Source organism: Pithys albifrons, chromosome 10 (genome assembly GCF_047495875.1).
Source record: "Pithys albifrons albifrons isolate INPA30051 chromosome 10, PitAlb_v1, whole genome shotgun sequence".
NCBI classification, from domain to species: domain Eukaryota; kingdom Metazoa; phylum Chordata; class Aves; order Passeriformes; family Thamnophilidae; genus Pithys; species Pithys albifrons.
Window position 1 is genome coordinate 29,934,011 of NC_092467.1, and position 19,254 is coordinate 29,953,264.

At 46.5% G+C, this 19,254-nt stretch overlaps 1 protein-coding gene across 3 annotated transcripts in view; it reads right to left on the minus strand.

The window, feature by feature from the left end:
- Positions 1 to 19,254, minus strand: part of DAB1 (DAB adaptor protein 1) — a 451,161-nt gene that overhangs the window by 390,770 nt on the left and 41,137 nt on the right. The window lies entirely within an intron of this gene.

The window sequence follows — 19,254 nt, forward strand, 5'->3', positions numbered from 1 at the left end:
CAAGAACAAGTCATGCATCTCACTATGAAAAAGGTTAAAAAAAATTAATTTTTTGTTTTGTTCTGTTTGGAAACAAAACACCTTTCTAGAATGGTTATGCCATACACAGATTTTTGCCCAGCTGTTTTTTAATCCTCCCTGACTGAAACTTAAACTCCAAGAAACAAATTATTAATTATCTTAAGCTCCTCTAAGGGCTTCATGGACCCTCTCTGGTTACAACAGGCTCAGCGAGTGCCCGTCCCAGGTCCTTCCAAAGGTCAGGAATCCCCATATTTCCAGCTGCAATGCAAAGAAATGCACAGTCCACAACAATTTCTAAGAGAATACATTTTCAATGCCATAAATTATGTATGGAGAACACACACTTTGCTTGCTACCTTGTGGGAGAGCTGTGTTTGATACCCACACACACTGAGACTGCAGGGTCTGAGCTGTCACCCAGGAGCAGCCTGGGATGGATAATAATCCCAACGAGATGCAATTCCCAACTAATTCTCTCTTAACATTAATGAGAATTATATAGAAAAAGTCTGACTATAAACCAGCCTCCTGAAGATGGTTAGTCTTCATCAAGCTGGAGCAGAAACCTCAGCCAGGAGGAAGCAAGACAAGAAAATATTTAGAAAGGAATTTTGTAGAAAAATGGCTAATCATTCCCAGGCTCCAAACATAGGAATATCTTACTCTGAATTATTTCACCTCCCAGTGGAGCTGATGAAGGAAAGCAGAATTTCAATGCTCTGAAAGATTTTCTACTGCCAAGTGGAATGTACAATCCGTGACTTTGGGGTAATTTTGTCAGGTTTGAGTTGCCATGGCCAGGAGCTCTCCAACTGTTCGACAAAACAGACATTAGTTCTCAGAGCTCTTCACCTCCTTTTTTTCTCCTCTCTGCAACATTACACTGTGTGTTGGGACATCTGGTCCCACTGTGGGGAGGTGATGGAGTCTCCTCGCATGAGGGGAGGTGGCTCAGGAAAGCTGCCAGCAAGGTCTGCTCTCCATCCCGCTCTGGGAGCTGCAGGAGGGGCAGCTCCACGTGTGTCCCCTCGCAGAAGGCGTTAGGGATGAAAAATGGCTGCGTGTCACCCCCTGTGCTGTGCAATTAATCACTGGCTGCAAAGACAGGGCACTGCTTGCTCCCCAAAGGACACAAACGAGTGGCTGTTTAACTCCTTCAGGCAAACAGGTCCCTTGGCTGAGAATGGCCTTCCTTTTGTGGCCAGTACAAACAAACACACAAGTACAGGGGTGGTCTGTCACCCAGAGGGTCACATGGAGCTTAAATGCACTGTCTGACACTGATCAGGGGGCAGCACCTCTAGTGAGGGGCCTCAGTTGGGACCCCCTTTCACAGAGGATGCTGGATCAACAGCCTCCTTCACTCCTCACTGAAACAAAGGAGCCCAGAGTCAGCTCCAAAACATCCCTTCGGTCCAATCCCCCCCGATTCTCAAGCACAAAAGCTTGAACTGTTCACCCTGAACTGTTAAAATGGCACTTCAGAACTAATCCTGACTGGTTTGAGTCCAGAATATGGAAACTTTTTCCCTGGATGGAAATTTTCCACTCAAGTCCTGCTCTGGATGCTGCCAGCCAGCACTCCAGGTCATAGCTGACACACCCAAAGTTCATGATTTGGTACCAGAGCTTTGGGTTGCATCCAGCTCTTAATTTACCAGCAGTTTGATAACAGAAACAAAGGCTGTCTGTTTGGCTACTAATTAGTCAACAACAATGACAGGAAAAGAAAATAAAGGCAAACTTCTCTTCTCTGACAAGCTGTCACAAGGATATGAAGAGCACAAGTAACAAGTTGCTCCTCTGGAGCGCGAGACAACCCAACAGCTCGTTTCAAAGCTTGATTCAAACCGTCTCACCAAGGAGAACCTGTGAGTAGGTAAGTATCACTCTGCCAAGGAAACAAGAGGCATGGGAGAGGAGTCCAAGAACCTTCAGTCACCACAGTTCAGTTATTGGAGAGATGGTGAGAGAAGATAAAAAAAACAAACCAGTTTTTGCAGCAACAGTGCTGCCCAACACTGCAGCTGCCACCAGCAAGACAACGGGATTAACAGACAGTGCTCAGAGGTTTTAGGAAATGTTGGGATTTAAGCAGTTGTTCTGTGAACAGTAAAAGGAATTACATTCCTCACTAAGTCCACTGTGGGTGAGTTGAGCTCATAAATTCCCCAAACCCCTTCAGCACACACTCCCAAGACATGCCCACTCCATGCACAGAGGAGCACAGAGCTCATTAAAACCAGTCCCTGAAAGAGAGGCTGGAGGAAGCCATTCTTCTGCCCAGAGAGCTCAGCAGGAAGAGCAGGAACCCTGTTGGCATCTCTCCTCCTCTCCACTCTGAGGCACCCAAAGCCTGCTGCTGGTGTTGCACCCAAAGCCCCCACCAAAGCTGTGCTGCTGCTGTCCCACCAAAGCCTTGCTGCTGGTGTTGCACCCAAAGCCCACTGCTGCTGTCCCACCAAAGCCTGCTGCTGGTGTCCCACCAAAGCCTGCTGCTGGTCCTGCCACTCATGGCACTCCTTGTGGCACAGAGGGGGATGGAGCCTCCACACTGCTGAGAAAATGCACAAAACCCAACATGCCACGTGGCAGCAACCAAGACAGTGAGCAGAGGAGGCCCAAACAGCCCAGTGTGCCCCCCAAAGCCCAGAGGACGACAGCTCGTGTTAGTGGAGCTCGTGTCCCTCCCTGAGCTCCTCAGGAAGGCCCCAAAATGCAGGAGCATCCCAGGGGCACCAGCCACATCCCTCCCTGCAGCAACAGCAGCCCCTGCACAGGAGTTTGGAAAACACACAGTACACACCAAAAAAGCAACAATTGCAGAGGAGTGAATTGCAGGCACTTTGCAGGAGGGTTTGGGGACTTGGCAGCAGAACAACCTGACTCAGGGTGCTGTGATAGCAGTGAAAGGAGCTCCCATCTCATCTCTGTACTCTCAGTTATGAGCTGACAGAGTATCGTACACGGCACACTCGCTCCACCCCGATGAACACTGAGCAAATAAACCCTTGAAGGATTCCTGGGAACTGCACGCACACTGCAACCGGACATCAGCAAGGCACCAGCCCTCAGAAATGCAGGTGGGGAATCACACACTCCCCCAGCATTTCCATGGAGCCCCCACGTCCCCACCTGCCACGGGGCACACACAGCCTGACGTGCCACAATTGTTCAGTGGTTTGGGGTTCAGCAGTTTGGGGATCAAACTCCTGCAGATTTTCCAGCTCCCTTGGCAAAGTCCCAGGCTGTTTAACAGGAGGCAACAAGGCTGGAGGGAAACCCCTGAAGCTCTTAGTGAAAAGTGACTGTATTTTATATGATAAGAAACAGCTTCATCTATTACCATCCTGTAAAATAAATTCAGTTTACAAAAGCTCAAATCCTTTTTTATCTTCTCTAGATGGAAGACAAAGGCCTTGTTTAATCCAGGTGTTAAAACACTCTCCAGCTGCCAATTAGGCAGCAGCAGGAAGAATACAGATGAGCCAATCCATAGCCCAGGGAATGATCTTCTACTGCGGTCAGTGGGAAAACAAACACCTCCTGGGAAGTCACCTGTTGACAAACATTCAGAAGTTACTGATGACATTCAATCTGAGAAATAGTCAAAGAATTTCTAATAGGAATCATGGAGCCCTGTTTCCTACCTGACCACCTTATGTCAGTATTATTTTCATTTATACACCACACTTTGTAGCAAACTATTCTGAAGGCAGCCCTGATGGAACACAGAGCTGCTGCCTTTGGGAGAACAGTGGCAATGATTTCTTACCAAAACATCATTTTTATATGACATTTCATAAGCAGCCAAATGCGCAGCTAGAAAACCAGGACCTCTGAATTTCCATCATTTTGGAGAACTTCAGCAGAGACTACTTTGAAGTTAATATAATATTGACTTTCCAGCAGTGATGATTGAACTGTTGGGATACAGTAAACGATCCACTGTTAATATTTCACCTCTCTTCTGTACCTTTAATTTTTAAAGATACCCACAGCTAAAGGGGATGTGGTTGCAGCAGCAGGACTGGGACTCACTCACAAGGCTTGTGTTACATTCCTGAGTGCAGCCTTTCATCTCTGGGCCAAGCACTGCAGTAGGAACTTTTCCCTGTTCACACCAAAAGGAAGGCACAAACATCATCACACCTCACAGTGGCTTCGTGGCTTCATCACTGTCTGTAACTCCCTGAAGGGAAGTTCTGGCCAGGTGGGGGTTGGTCTCTTCTCCCAGGCACTCAGCAATAGGACAAGGGGGCATGATGGGCTCAAGCTCTGACAGGGGAAATTGAAGTTGGAGAGCAGGAAAAAATTCTTTGCAGAGAGAGTGCTCAGGCATTGGAATGGGCTGCCCAGAGAGGGGGTGGATTCCCCATCCCTGGAGGGTTTTAACCTGAGCTTGGCCGTGGCACTGAGTGCCATGATCTGGTAAAGGGACTGGAGTTGGACCAAGGGTTGGACTTGATGATCTCAGAGGTCTTTTCTAACCCAATCCACTCTATGATTCTACAGATGTGGCACTGAGGGAGAATCCACCACATCTTGATCCAACCCCACTGTGACCACCAGCCCAGGGCACTGAGTACCCTGGGCTGGTGGTCACAGTGGGGTTGGATCAAGGGTTGGATTTGATGATCTCGGAGGTCTTTTCCAACCCAATCCATTCTATGATTCTATAACAAAGGCATCCCCCATTTGGCTTATAATGGAGCTGCACCTTCAGCTGGATGTATTTTAGTTTTAAAAATCACTAGAGTAGCCTTCAAACCCTGGGTGAAGTCTGGTGGTCTCAGGTTTGTGGGCCAAGCTGCATTATTTACCTGTGCAGGCCCTCCTGTGCTTGGTGAATAATGAGTGTTTTACATTCCTATATATCCTGAAGAGGCTTTTTCTTCTGCGAGAGTGTTTCTGGCAAATTAATAATTCAGGGATGTTTTCATGGTGGTTCTTTCACCTTTATTTATTGCCCTGACTGGAAGAGACAAAATTTCCCTTTGGAGAATGAAGACTAAGAACATAACATTTAGAACAGCTGCCTCAAAAAAAAAAAAAGGGATTTTCCAAGTTCCACTGTAAATTTTCTGCCTTAAATTACCTTTAGATCTGCTGGTAATCTGTCTGCACTATTTAGAGTTAATATTTTAAAAAATAATAATAGTAGAAAATGTCAGGATCACAGGTAAATAAGGTTTTACAGCTTCTCTGGGCAACTTGTACCAGGGCCTGCCCACCCTCACAGGGGAGAATTTCTTCCTCTGAAAATGTATAAGCTTTCAAAAATGCACTTTTGAACTGAAAAGAAAATTTTTCCAATCCTAAGTTTCCAAGTTTTATTCACACATTTTGCCAACTCAAAGAGTGAACAGAGTCCCCTTTCTCTGAGTGAAGCTGGAGACATCATTAGTCCAAAAGCAGCTGAGCATTTGGACCAGGGACAACTTCAAACTGAGACAGTTCTGGTTGTCAAAGAAATCCTCCATATGAAATAAACCTCCTGAGATCCCATTAATGTAGACATCAACTTCAGCAAGTTCAGTAAGACTTTGTTTCTTGAGAACATCCCATCATTAGAAAGCTGGACCACCTGCACCTCCTTCTGCCTCCAGAGCTCTGCTCAGAATCAGCACTGGCAGAAAGTTAAATTGGTTTAATAAAGTGAAGTTTTATCCTGAAAGCAGTGGAAGAGTTTCTGTGAAATCTTGCAGAGAGACCACAGAAATTCAAGGTTATATCCTGAAGTTACCTCAAATAACTTGTGGCAAGAGCCAGCACAAAACTTTAAGAAGCATGAAAAAAGAAACATCATCACGTACCAGAGGAATTCAGCATGACACGAAGGTGCAAACACTGGCATGGGTGATTTTAGCATTTTTAGAGCAATGTTTGTCACCAACACCCAGCTTAAAATAGCCCATTCTGGCAATTCTGCTGCTTCCACAGCTCTGCTGGATTTACCTCTTGGTGTCAACAGGGAAAACAAGTTGGTAGTGGCTACAGATATTTATTGTTTTTAATGTATAATAAGATACGTGAACAAGGTGTGTGAAGGAAAGGTGCAAGGGGATGCAGAGCACACAACACCCTGAACACAGAGCAGTTCCCAGGGGTTAGTGCAGTGCCCCACTGAGCTGCTGTGACCTGAAATGGCCCATTGCAGTGGAGCAGAAAGTGTGTCACTGCACTGGGCCACGGCTGGTTTGGGTCCCTTCTGAGACTGCTAGTGAGCACAGCAATTACTGGCACCTTCTCTGGGAGATGTGAGGAGAGAACAGCCTGGCAGGGGATGGGGAGCAGGGCCAGAACAGGACCTGGAGGCACAGAACCTGAATGTTCCTCCACCTCGGGGTTGCTCCTATCCCTCCTTCTTTCCAGAGATCTTTCCCTGCTGGGCCATGTGTTGACACACAATCCAGGCTATTCCCACTGCACCCCTCTCTGTCAGACTCCAAACAGGCACCTCCCAATCTCCCATTCAGGTTTTCCATTAACTCCTTTGACATTTTAAAAAATACATATCCCATGGACATGTTGTTCTGTCAAATCTGGTCCCGTGTAACTTCATGACCTCAAGTACTTCACAGTTTCCTCCCTGCAGCATTTTGCCTTCTGGAATCAACCAATCACAGCAGGAAAAACACAGCACAGTGGGTTTTGCTTCAGCTCTCCATGACTGAGTCTGCAGCAAGGTCACCATTCAAATTACCATATTCCAGTAGGAAATATTCCAAACCAGGCAGCACAGCCTCACCCCACAGACTTCTGAGTTTCCTGGGGTCATCCTCTCCTATAAGTTTTATTGCACACAAAAGGGCAGTGCAGGGAAGAGTCTTTTCATAAGTAAAACAAATAAATTATTCTTCTCTTCCAGAAAGATCCAGGACTGTAAACACCAGGCTGTCAGGACTGATTTCCATCATCAAAGTTTTCAGGCCAGGTAGCTCCTAATGGAGGTGCTTTTGTGCCACCTGATTAAGGCTGGTGTCATCACAGTTTTATGGACTACTTAAATGTGGCAATTTCCATTAAGTGTTTTTAAAAAAGCAATTAACAGTTTTAACAAGAGTTCACTAGTTCAAATCATTTCAGCATTGACTGGGAGATCGTCCTCCTGGGTCCCACGCTTGACATTTGCAATCTCTGAGCCTCTCACAAGGAGCATTTTGGCAGAGTAGGGGGGCAATTATGAGCACCACTCAATACAGCAAATATACCTCTTTTTAGAGGCAATGACAGACTAACAGCAAACCAAGGCCTCATCAATGAGTAATTAATAACAATTGCAAACAGTGCTACCAGAGGCAGTTTCTTCTGCCGAAGGATTTGATCTCCCCCCATCCAGCATGAAAGCAAATCCATCTGCAACACCCACCCGGGAAGGACAGGGAGGCAGCTGTGTGGGAAGGAGAGCTTGAGACAGACAGATCACACCTCAGTTGCTCAGTGTGACTGGCAGATTTGCAAGGAAAACCAAAATTCAGTGAAAATGGCAGTCTGCAGCATTGGTGGAACTGAGAGAAGCAGATCAGGTTGGATGGAGCAGGTCCCAGACTCTGTGGGGAGCACCAAGAACGTGTCAGCCTGACCTTTTGGAAGGCAAACCAGAAATCAATATACCTGCTTAGTTGTTAAATTTTAAAGCATCCTTTGGCTAACAGAAGTTGTTATTTTGGTGTCTCACTGCTCAGTTGCCTCAGTGCCTCAGTGCCTGTTGTGATGCCTCAGTGTAGCAGGTCAGGGTTTGGGGACAGGGATTGAGTCACCACTGAATTCCAGGTTTGGGTCTCCCAGGACTTCCCGTGACCAACCACTGTGCTCCAGTGGCACAGAGCAGGTCTGCACCAAGTGCAGGAAATGTGGCAGTGTGAAAACAGTCCCAGTAACACACCAGGACACACTGCCCAGACCACAGTGTGCCTTCTGCTGGCAAACCCACATGCTGTGACTGCAGGACACGGAAGGGAGGGAGGACCAGGATAACCCTTGGGGGCAGGACTGTGTCTGCACAGAGAGGTTCGGGTTGTTCCTCACCAGTTCACCCTGTAGCTCCACTGGCTACATGGAGAGAGTGTGACATCCCCTGATTTACCCCAGTGCTGCCTCTGAACCTTCAAAATCCCAGTCCCAAATTCAATCCCAAGGCCAGAGTCACAGGGCAATTCCCAAAGAGCAATAAACTTCTCCACCCAAGCCAGCAACTCTCCCTCAAGACTTCACTCTTCTTCTTCAGAAGCCCCTTCTTAATGGTGGTTTTCTAACACATTTCAATGCTATTTATTCACTGATTTTTCAGTGAATTTTTCAGGAAACAGCCTGGAAACAATCTGCTTTCCTGTCCCCTCCTCCTCAGGAATCCCAGCCAGGAAGTCCCTGCACGAGGGACTCATATCCTTGTGCTTCTCCCAAGGGCACAGCAATTCCAGACAAATGCAAAGGAGCAGTTGCTTTTTTACAATGCTCATTTTGGCAGTTTTCTCTCAAACCAGCATTTCTTCCTTCAATTAGCATATTTCATGGAAACTACAAACAGACAGTGATGTTGCACTGGGACAATGTGGAGCAGGAGGAACAGGCACAGGAACCGGCACAGGGTTGGAGCAGGAATTGTTCTCCCACACCTGGATTTACCTGCCCTGGGACAGCAGCGAGAGCTCCCAGAGCAGCCCACCTGGGATCCCTGCCCTGTCCACACCAACTGCTGCTGATCCAGCTTCTTGCTAACCAAAACCACATCCTGCTCTTGTATTTGGGCAAATTTCACTGTCCTGCCGGTTCCTACAAAATCTGGGCCTAAACAGCTCACAAGGCTCAGTCTTCTGTAAATTTATCCCCCAAAATTCACCAACAAATCATGCCCAAGTCACTTGCTCTGGTTTCACCCATTTTTCCACCCCAAACACAACTAAAAGCACCCAAGGCTGTCCCTGTGGTCTCCTGGGGAAAGATGTTCTGCTGTTAAAACACACACAGGATTTGACTGCAAGATAACAGGAGTTCAGAAGTAAGAACAGTTTTTACTATATAATATTAAAGCAACTTATTATCTATTTTGCTTCTTAATTGAGACTTCTTTATATAAATTAAACCAGGCTTTCCTAAGCTATCATGTATGCTCAGAGAAGTACTAGGAGCACTTTTAATTAAGCCATGAAAAGGAATTTGTTTTCAAGGATGAGGTGGTTTCATCATACTCATTATGGCCTATTCTTAACAGGGGATCTCACAAGAAGCTCTCATTAAACAGCTGTTTGAAATGAAGAGTTTGATTCATTGAGCTCTTCTTGCTATTGCAACATCATACTTACAGCTTAAAACAATTAAAGCTCTACAGTGACCATGGATTTTCTTTATGTTTTTCTTCATCATAAAATTTACTCACAAAATCTGTGATTGCTACTGAAAGGAACAGTTCAGTTAACTGAGAGTCCAAAGGCAGCTTACTTGGGTTTTTTTCCATCCCAAATCTTTAGAATCCCTGTGAGGGTGGGCAGGCCCTGGCACAGGTTGGGCAGAGAAGCTGTGGCTGCCCCATCCCTGGGAGTGTCCAAGGCCAGGCTGGACAGGGCTTGGAGCAACCTGGGCTGGTGGGAGGTGTCCCTGCCCATGGCAGGGGATGGCACTGGATGGGCTTGGAGGTCCCTCCCAACCCAAACCATTCTGTGATCTTGACGCCAGTGGGGTCTGTAGATAAAGAAGCCTGAAAAGAGCTCTGCAAGTGTTACTCAAACAGCTCAATGTTTCCCACTTTCTTTTTCAGTCCCTGCCCAGGAGATGCCCACATAGTGCCTGGGTGCAGGGCTGAGCTGGGCACCCAGAAAAAACAGGGAGGCAGAAGCTTGGGGGGGTCCACAGGAGCATCCAGGGGCTCTCCTGAGCACAGGTCTCATCTGGTACAGCATGGCTGGCTCTGACACACAACATCACAGCCCCTCTACTGAAACACAGAGAGCAGCACAGTCTGGGCAGGCACAGAGGAATGGAAGTGGCAGCCCTTCAGCAGAAACCCCTGCACGAATTCCTCTAGGCAAGTCTGAAATTCAGTGCTGTACACCCTCCTCCCCAGCACACACTGGTCCTGGTCTGAACCAACCCCAGTTCAGAGAGCTCTGCCAATGGAACTAAAACACCTCCTGTCCTGCAGCTGACAGAAGTACCACACAGCATTCCTTGGGATCAACATGCAAGAAACTTCCCCTGTTCTGTGCAGAAAAACTCAGCTGGGATTCCTTTCCTTAAAATATTTGTCGCTGCATGACACATTTCCAGGACAAGCCCAGAGGCTGCAGAGACTGTGCCAGAAAGAAAGGGAGCAGCTGAGCAGTCCCAGGGAGAGTATCCAGCCCTAGGGTAGCTCACATACAGCACTGGACACTTTAAAGGCAGTTAAAGGCAATAACAAGGCTTATCCTGATACAGATGAGGTGAAAATCAGACACAGAAAAAGAATTTGTTTGAAATCACTCAGGAACTCAAAGACTGTGCTCAAAAATAAAGCCACAACCAGCAAAGAAAACAGAAAATTAAATACTGTTCAAAACTCCCTCAAAAACTCTTTGACCTCATTAAAAAAATTCAGTCAGTGAAACCTCTTAAAATCCTGGACTCCATCCTAAAAGGCAGTTAAAAGCAAAAGCCACTGTGGGCACAAGTTTAATTGCAGAGATGAATGAGGGAAGTTCTCATCTCTCAGTGGTAAACCTTTTAGTATTTATGACATTGGAATCACACTGCACAAACACAGGGAAAGTTAGAAAAGGCCTGGCTTCATAAATAACAGCCCATTGTTGTGCCAGCCTGATTACCTCATGTCTGCTCTCACACAGGCACCACCTCTGGCAGAGCAGCCTGCAGTGCCCTCCAGCTCCACAGCCAGGGAAGGGGGAAAAGCCTCCTTGGCTAAAGGAAAAAGACCAAATGAAAATACCCTTTTCACTAGAAAACTGGTCTGTAAGATTTGATATCCTATGGTGAAACTTGGAGAAGTTGCAACAGGTTAAAGGACATCCATGTGGATGTCTGAGCCAAGACACCTGTGGTGGCAGAGGTGGCACACTGGGGTTTGTGTGTATGGAATGGTGCAGTGAAGCTGGTCCAGTGTCCGTGGGCTCTCTTTGCTCTGAGGATGCCCATGGAGATGGTGAAGTGAAGGAAGTGATCCTGATAAAGGAATGACTCGATTCCTGTGGCCTCTTCTGGCAGTTTTGCTCCATGACCTGTTGGTGCTGAGTCCCAAACTCCTTGCTAAGGGCAAATGCTGCACAGCAGTGTCTGGACCTGTGTGATCCCATCACCTGTGGAAATTCCAAAGGTCACAGCCAGCTGTCCATGGAAAAGACCAGACAGGCAGCACCTGCACAGGAATATTCAGCACCAAGGCTACTGCTGTACAAATTGCTCTCCAGCCAGAGGTTTTTAGTTACAAGTGTGCATATGTTATAGAAATAATTACATAATTTTTAAAGGTCATAAATAAGCAGATAGTAAGCAAGGTTGGGAAGGGGCAGGGAGGAGAGAACAGGTCAGCAGGCAGCAGGATATGGAGCAGAGCAAAGTTAAATTATATCTAATATAATTGAATAGTCATATCAAATTATGACCAATAAATAGATTAAATAATACCAGGCACAATTTAATTAGCAAAGTATGAGAAATAAAACAAGTAAATACAATTGCTGGAATTATCTACAGACTCATCTGTGTTGCTTCATACACCACAGGTCTGGACACTGAAGCCAGCTGAAGGCACAGGCACAAAGGGAATTTGGTCTGCCTGAATCCCAGGATGCTCCCAGCAGAAACCTGGAGCCAGCTGGGCAATGTGCCCACAGTGAAGGGCAGATGTGTGTCTGCCAAGAGCAGAGTGGTCACTCTGCCAGAAAACCTGCAGACAGAATGTGTCCAAGCCATGCTGTCCCAGTGGTTGATGCAGCCATTGGAAACACAGGGACAAGATGAGTTCCAGGTATCCTCTTGTCCCAAGACCTGTCAGTGCACTTGTTGACATCACGAGTTGGGCATTTCCACCGCCCTGCTGACAGCTCACCAAGGGTCAGGCTGTTCCTTTGAGCCCTCATCCCCATCTCGTGTCCACTCCCAAAGGTCAGGCTCCAGGAACCCCAGTGCTCCATGACTGCCTTACACTGGAGCTCCTTGGGAATACACAGCTTCCGGATGGATCAAGGCAATGTCTTCTGTCTACACAAACTCTGCAGCAATTGTTGCAAAAGGGCCTTTGGGCATTGCCAAGGTAAAGTGCTTATAAAGGTAATGGTTATTCCAGCAAGGGCCTGGAGAGCAGGCACAGCATCCTGCAAGTGTGAAGCAGCTCAGTGAGGGAATGGAGGTGCTCCCAGAACCCACATCCAGTTACTCAACAGAAAGGGAGGAAGAGTTGTTCCAAATAAATTAGTTGCAACTAATTAGGCAGCAAGCAGAAATCACACTAAACTACCATGTTACACAGTAAATAAACTCTGCCTTAAGTGCCCCCAGAGAAACTCAGCAGAGGTGTCACTTCTCTTAGGAGAGGAGAGGAGGTTCCAGCCCCCAGTTACCCTGCTGGTTTTCAGGCTCTCTTCTCTGGCTTTTAAAATCTGGAGTGGGAGCTTGGAGGCCAATCCACAGTGTGATGCACAGGTCAGTCCTACAGGTCTGCTCACCCTGGGGAGAGAAACTGCTGCTCCAACCGTCTGAACAAACACCCTCCTCTCCATCAAACATCTGGGGCTGTTTTCTCCAGCAGTAAATAAGAAGGTTGCAGTGGATTTCCCTGCAATGGATTAACCAAATGCCACAGCCCCTCAGCAGTGCAGGGCTGTGCCAGCTCCCCCAGAGGCAGGAGGGAGCTGATCTTGCAGCCCCAGCCTGGCTGCAGCCCTGCTGCACAGGAGCCAGCCTGGTGTGCCTGCTGCAGCCCACGGGATGGGCACAGCCCAGCACTGAGGCACTGGCACTGACCCAGTCAAAATGCTGCCAGGGCTTCATCTGACCTGTCACCACATCAGGATTTACAAAATCTTTCCCCATTAAGCCCTTCCTGAACACACCATGGCCCACACACCACCACACATTACTGTCACCTCATTAATCCCAGCCACAGGGTACCCAATTCAGAGTTTTATTTGCCTTTGAATCTTCCACATGTGCTGGGTTAAACTGCACAGCTCTGGTGCTAAACCACATCCAACACTGTTACTGTGCCCTTGCTGTAAGGTGAGGAAATTCAGAACCACATTTAATTGCATGGCCCTTTATATTTTGCCTTGCCAACAGCCAAGCCAAGTGTCACATAATGAGCTGCATGAAGCAGCAAGACAGAAGAGGTGAATTTCTTTAAGCACAGTGCAGAAATCATGTGAGAAATTATTTTCCTGGTTGTTTGATGACCCATAGCTGCAGAGCTAATAATCATATTGATGCCCATAAGGAAAAAAAAATCAAAAAAACCTATCCTGGACTAAATTCTAACTTTCAACTTGCACCATTTTCCTTAAGATTATGAAGTGTTTATTATCAAAATGCTGATCTACAAATGGAAAACATTCAGTCTAATGAGTTTGTGTGTGTTTGCAGGAGCCCCCAGGAGGTTCCTCCAAATGAGGTGTTCACTTCAATGAGCCCGACATGGTAATTAATAAACTCACTAAATAGGCTTGGCTGCTGGAGAGGAGCAGGACTGAAGGAAACCCTGTCACCATGGAAGAGTTTTTTCAAAATACTGTGAAGAGCACACAGAAGGAAAGATTAACTAAAGAAGGGAGCTGAGGGCAGCTCAATGAAAAGTGAGCAGGGCTCAACAACCCAGAGCTGTTCTGGGTGGACAGAGAGAGCCCTGCTGAGACCCAAAGCATCCCAGCCTGCACACCATCTCATGCTCCACTCTGGACAGGCTGGGAGGTTTTGTGTTTAATCCTTATTTGAAAAGGCTACATTAGTGCTTATTGTATTTTGCCTGCTGTGAAGTTACGATGCCTCCCCAAGAATTGTACTAAACTGATTCTTGTGTCCATTTAATACAGAGGTTTCTTCCTGCTTTAGTCAATAAATTGGATTCCTAAATTATACATAGCATTATTAAGCCTCCCAGTCAATTATTAAAAAAATACATCAGTGATAACTATCAAAATTTTATTTGGTACTAAAAAGGCATTAACACATCATTGCTGGAGGAGTAATTTTTATTTGCTGTTTTCCCATTATGAGGCACTGACCACGATACTGCTCACAGTGTGACTTAATTCATTTTCACTTTGGAAAGGGAAACAATTTTGCAGAATTACTGGAGATCTCAGTACCACAGGGTCTGTTCCTGCACACAGGCCTGCACAAATGGGAATCACTGCCTGCTTTGAGGGCTTTTCCCTGCAAACTCTCAGGTCTACCTGACTCAGGCCCTGCCTCCCATGATGGACATTAATGCATCAGCTGGAGGTGGTTGTTGTTCTCCACCTGAAAGGCTGCTCTGAGTCCTCCACTCTCAAGCGTTGCCATCGATCGTGATTCCAAAATAAGGAGCTTTTGGGAAGTCTGTAGAACCCATGACTGAAGAAATGTTTGACCCCCTGCTCCGAAGATCAGTTGATGATGATGCATTTTCAACCTCTCCTCTTGCAGCAAGTCATGTGTGAAAGCAAACAGAATGTGCAAGGGACAGCAGCTCCTTTGTGTGTGACACGTCTGGCAGCGAGAACGTGGCACACCATGTCACACTCTGACTTCTCAGAGCAACCACTGAGAGTCTGGACAAGCCTTTAATTCCCTGAGCTGCTGCCCATGTAGGATGGCTCCTCACTGCTCCAAGGCTCCTCACTGCTGTGTGGTGCTGCAACATGGGATGATTGCCATAAAGAGAGAGCCCACACAGCAGAGGGGGCAGCAGACACCAGACCATGTGCTGTTCTGGAGAAATCATCCATGAGGCTGGTGATGAAGACAAAATGCTGCCCAAACAGCAGTGCTGGGAAGGGATGCCAAAGCTGTCAATTCCAAAACTTTGCCCTCCCCAAAATAAAAAAAAAAACAAACACCAAACCAAACAACAACCAAATGTTCTGCTGTCAAATGCTAATTTTAAAGATATGATAGTGCAAAAACGGGGAAAATCAATCCCTGTACAAAACCATGGGTTGGGCTTCTTAATAAATAGGGAAAACTCCTCTCCCTCGTGATGTGCAGGGCAGAGCCCCCAGGGCTGGGTGGGCATAGGGCAGGGCAGTGCCCACTCCTGTGTCTCAGCCCCCTGATCTCCAGCCAAGTGTCCATCCTGAATCCTGCCCATCAGCAGGGGCTGGGAATGATGGCTGGGGCAGACAGCACAGAGCCTGATTTCCTGGAGAGCAGGTGCTGTTGCAAAGCTGTGGCCAGATCTGGCTGTGAATCTTTACATGGACAGCCTTTGATGAGGAGGTCACTGAAGGAGCAGGAACAGACATGAGACACCGAGATCCAAGAGAGGAAAGTGTCCCATTTCCCAGCACAAAGGCCTTGTGCAGACACAGCTATGGATGAGCTCAGGAATTCTCTCCCAGCAGCTGCCCAGGGGGCAGTGAACCCACAGGGTGGGCCCAGGGCAGGCTGGAAGCTGAGGAAGGAGCTCTCCCCATGGGTGTCTCTGTGTTATGGACTCCAGATCAAACACTCCCTGCTAAACACCTGCAGTCCCTTTGGCAGGGCATGTCACTGCCATCCCCCCAAAATCCTACTTTCAAACAAGCCATAGGTCACTTCTGTCCCACTTAAACCAAGACAGAGGATAAGGAAAGGCCAGAAATGACACAGTTTTAATCCTAAATCAAGCACAAGGCAGCAGCTCTTCAGAAGTTGCCAAACAGAGGGCAGGAGGCTGAGGAGGGGTGACCAAGAGGAGCTGCAGAAGCACAATCTTGTCAGAAGCTGGTTTTAATCCTAACACCAGCCCAGGGTTTGTGGGTCAATCCTTACTGCAGGAGCTCTGTCATTCAGGACTCATCCTCTTCAGACAAGTGGCTCCAGGACAAGCAGCACAGCAACCCTTAGGCACACTGGCACTCATTGGTGAAAAATAAGGTGAGAACTAAGAAAAAGGCAGAAAGGACTTGAAAAACAGAAAGAGGGCACAACTGAACCACCAGGTCAGAGAGCACACAGTGCACCTGACTGCAGCTGCCTCAGTACAGCTGGAGCATCCACAGTGCCCACACCCAGCTGAAACAGCTCCCAGGGCCTGGATGCACAAGAGCAAAAGCAGCTCAGGAACCAGGAATTAGGAAATGGCCCACGTGAAATTTTGGAGTTCTGCTCCCTGGTGGAGTCCACAACTCAGCAGGATGCTGGGGAACATCTTTGCTTTCCTGACACTCTTCTCAATTGGGAAAACACTTCTCTTTGCTGCAATATGCTGAAAATCTTTACTGTGCTTGAGCCCCAGACTTCACAATCAGCTCTGGCCCCCTAAAATTCCCAGCCAGCTCTCCAGGGAGGAGCTACATGGACACAAAACTATGGATTTATTCTGGGTTTGAAGGAACGTGCTGAGAAACGGTATCCACACAAGGAAATACTTTTGGATCCACCTCTACAATGCACCAAAGTAACATCCTTGGTTACAAAACACCAACTTTCTGCAATTACTGAGGGAGCTGCTGAATTTGGAGAAAAAATAGCCTGACTATCTGATCCTTGTGTGCTATTGGTTCTCACAGCCCTGCCCTCATCCCAGTCCTCATCCCAAGTTTCTCTGACTGTCCTGACCCTTAACCTCTTCCCTCTATGTACTTTTTCAGCTATTCCCTTAACCACACACACACAGTCCCCATGACATATATAATAAAACCCAGCTCATAAAAACAGGGAAATAAAATTGAATGCTGAACTCTTGACATTTGCTATCCATTACTGTGTTTGTAGGCACTGTCTTCTCCCACTGCTCATTATCATTTGTCTCCACATCAGCCCTCGTGGTTTTTTAATCCAATTCTCACTGTATTTGATACTTTTTATGATCACATACTTTGAAAAGCTGGACAATCTCAGCTTTAGTCAAAGTGATTTTCCACCTTCTGGGTTTTAAAAGAGGAGTGCATGGAAGGAAGAGAAAATACTGAATGCAGAGGGGCTGAAATAACACAATGAGAAAACTAGACCAAAAAAATAAAGGGAAAGAGAAAACATTTCATTTTAATGAAGTCAACTTTCTAAGCCAACCTGATGAGGAAATGGGCATTAGGAGTGTGACCTGCACAGCCCCTGGAGCTGTAAAGGGACTGGTGTGGATGAACAGTGATGTTGGGATTAGCCAATATCCTGCTTTAGGAGAGGGAAAATCAGCACTAAACCCCTCAGGATGCCTCAGCTCCCTCCCCAGACAGATGTGGGCAGAGCTGTCTTTAGGGAAAACATCTCCTAAAGCTTTCCAAGAGGCACTGAGGGGGATCTCTGTCTAACTGTAATTGGATTTCCAGCAGTGAGAGGATGAGCTGGGGACAAGAGGGGCCAAGTCCCCACTCCATTCCCAGTCCTGGGCAGTCCATTTCTCAGGAGAAAGGATGTACAGAAACCTCCTCCCCAGGCCTTACCAGGCTGAGTTATTCTCCAGTTGATGTTTTTCTTGGGTTTGGAAAGGTTTAGAACTCTCCATCCAATCTCTGTTAGTGCCACAAAATGTGGGGTGCACTCAAGTGACCGCCCTACAAGGTTTCCAAGGGTTCACACTGTGCCCCAGAGTTTGCAGATGGCTCAAGTCATCCTCAAACATCCCTTCTGAAGTCTGTATGTTAATAAGGTGTGATGGATGAAATTTTCTTTACAACTTCTGCCTTGAGATCGTTTCATGTCTCTTTTCTGCTCAGGAAGCCATTGAGGGACTGATTTCAGCTACAAAGCTCTGTCTTCTAATCCTGGTGTGCTCAGGGAAATACTGGAATGGTTTTGATACGATAAATATTTATTTTCTACTTTTGCACAAAAAAAAAAAAGCTTTTCCCTTCATTAGAAGCAGGAGTTATGAATCTGATTACAAATTTGGGAGCAAACAGGCAGCTTCTAATTATCCATTTTTTGCATGTTGTTTTTCACTTCAGGCCTGAACAGCAGCCTGTGAGGACATTTTGCACCACCTGAGACATAAAACTTAGATACAGTTCATTGTATAAAAGAAATATTTTTACATATCTGACAGTGTCAGAGCATAAAGGGATAAATAAAAGGTTTACTTGTCCATTAATAAACAACTTGAGAACCCACCAGACTCAGTGAAATGCTTCGAAACCTACCACGCTATGGCTGATTTATAACATATTTTTTCTTCTCCATTCAGCTCTGAAAAGTAATTATTGACAGTTTCCCTGACCCTTTCAGCTGTGTTTTCCTAATCACAGCTAAAAACATCATCAATGTGATTTCTGCATCCAAAATTAAAGCAATGTATGTGTTGCCACTGCCAAAATATATTTACAAAATATATTTACATATCTGCATGGACAGACCTTCTCATCAGAATCAAATATTGGGTCTATGTTTTGCATGAAATCAATTCAAGGATGCTGTGAGCCAAGGAATGTAAAACACACTCAATGCATCATGCTCTGACTGTATCATAGCTGGTACAGGTCATTTCAGGTTGGACTTGAATTTTGAACACATGCATTAAAATGTAACCAGTCCCGGGGAAGAAAAAATAATCCCTGCTTTGAACGTGGCAGGGCATGAAACAAACTCAATTTGTCATTAATAGAGGATCATTACTCAGAGAGTGTGGAAATTCCACAGGAAACTTGGGGCATCCCTTCTGCAGGGCTCCTCTGCTCCAAGGATGTACAATTTACAGGTGTAAAAACTATCATTAAAGAACACACAGGAGCAACAAATCCAATGACTCAGCACATCCCAGAGGGATCACAAGTGCTCAGTTATCCTGTGGTGTCACCTGCTTTGCTGACAGGAGTCTACAAGTTGTGGATTCCCCATCCCTGGAAGTGTCCAAGGCCAGGTTGGACCAGGCTTGGAGCAGTCTGGGACAGTGGGAGGTGTCCCTGCCCACCCAAACCAGTCTGTGACACTCATCTCCTCCAATGGTACCTGCAGAACAACCTCCCACATTGTGCTGTTCGGTACCAGAGTCACAGAGAAGGTTATGAGTAGAAACAACTAATTGAGGGAGGGGTTTTCCTCCAGTTTGGCCTCATCATCATCAGTCAGTACTGACACTGATACTCCTGATCAGCAAATTTGTCACAGTTATATCACAGTCCAATC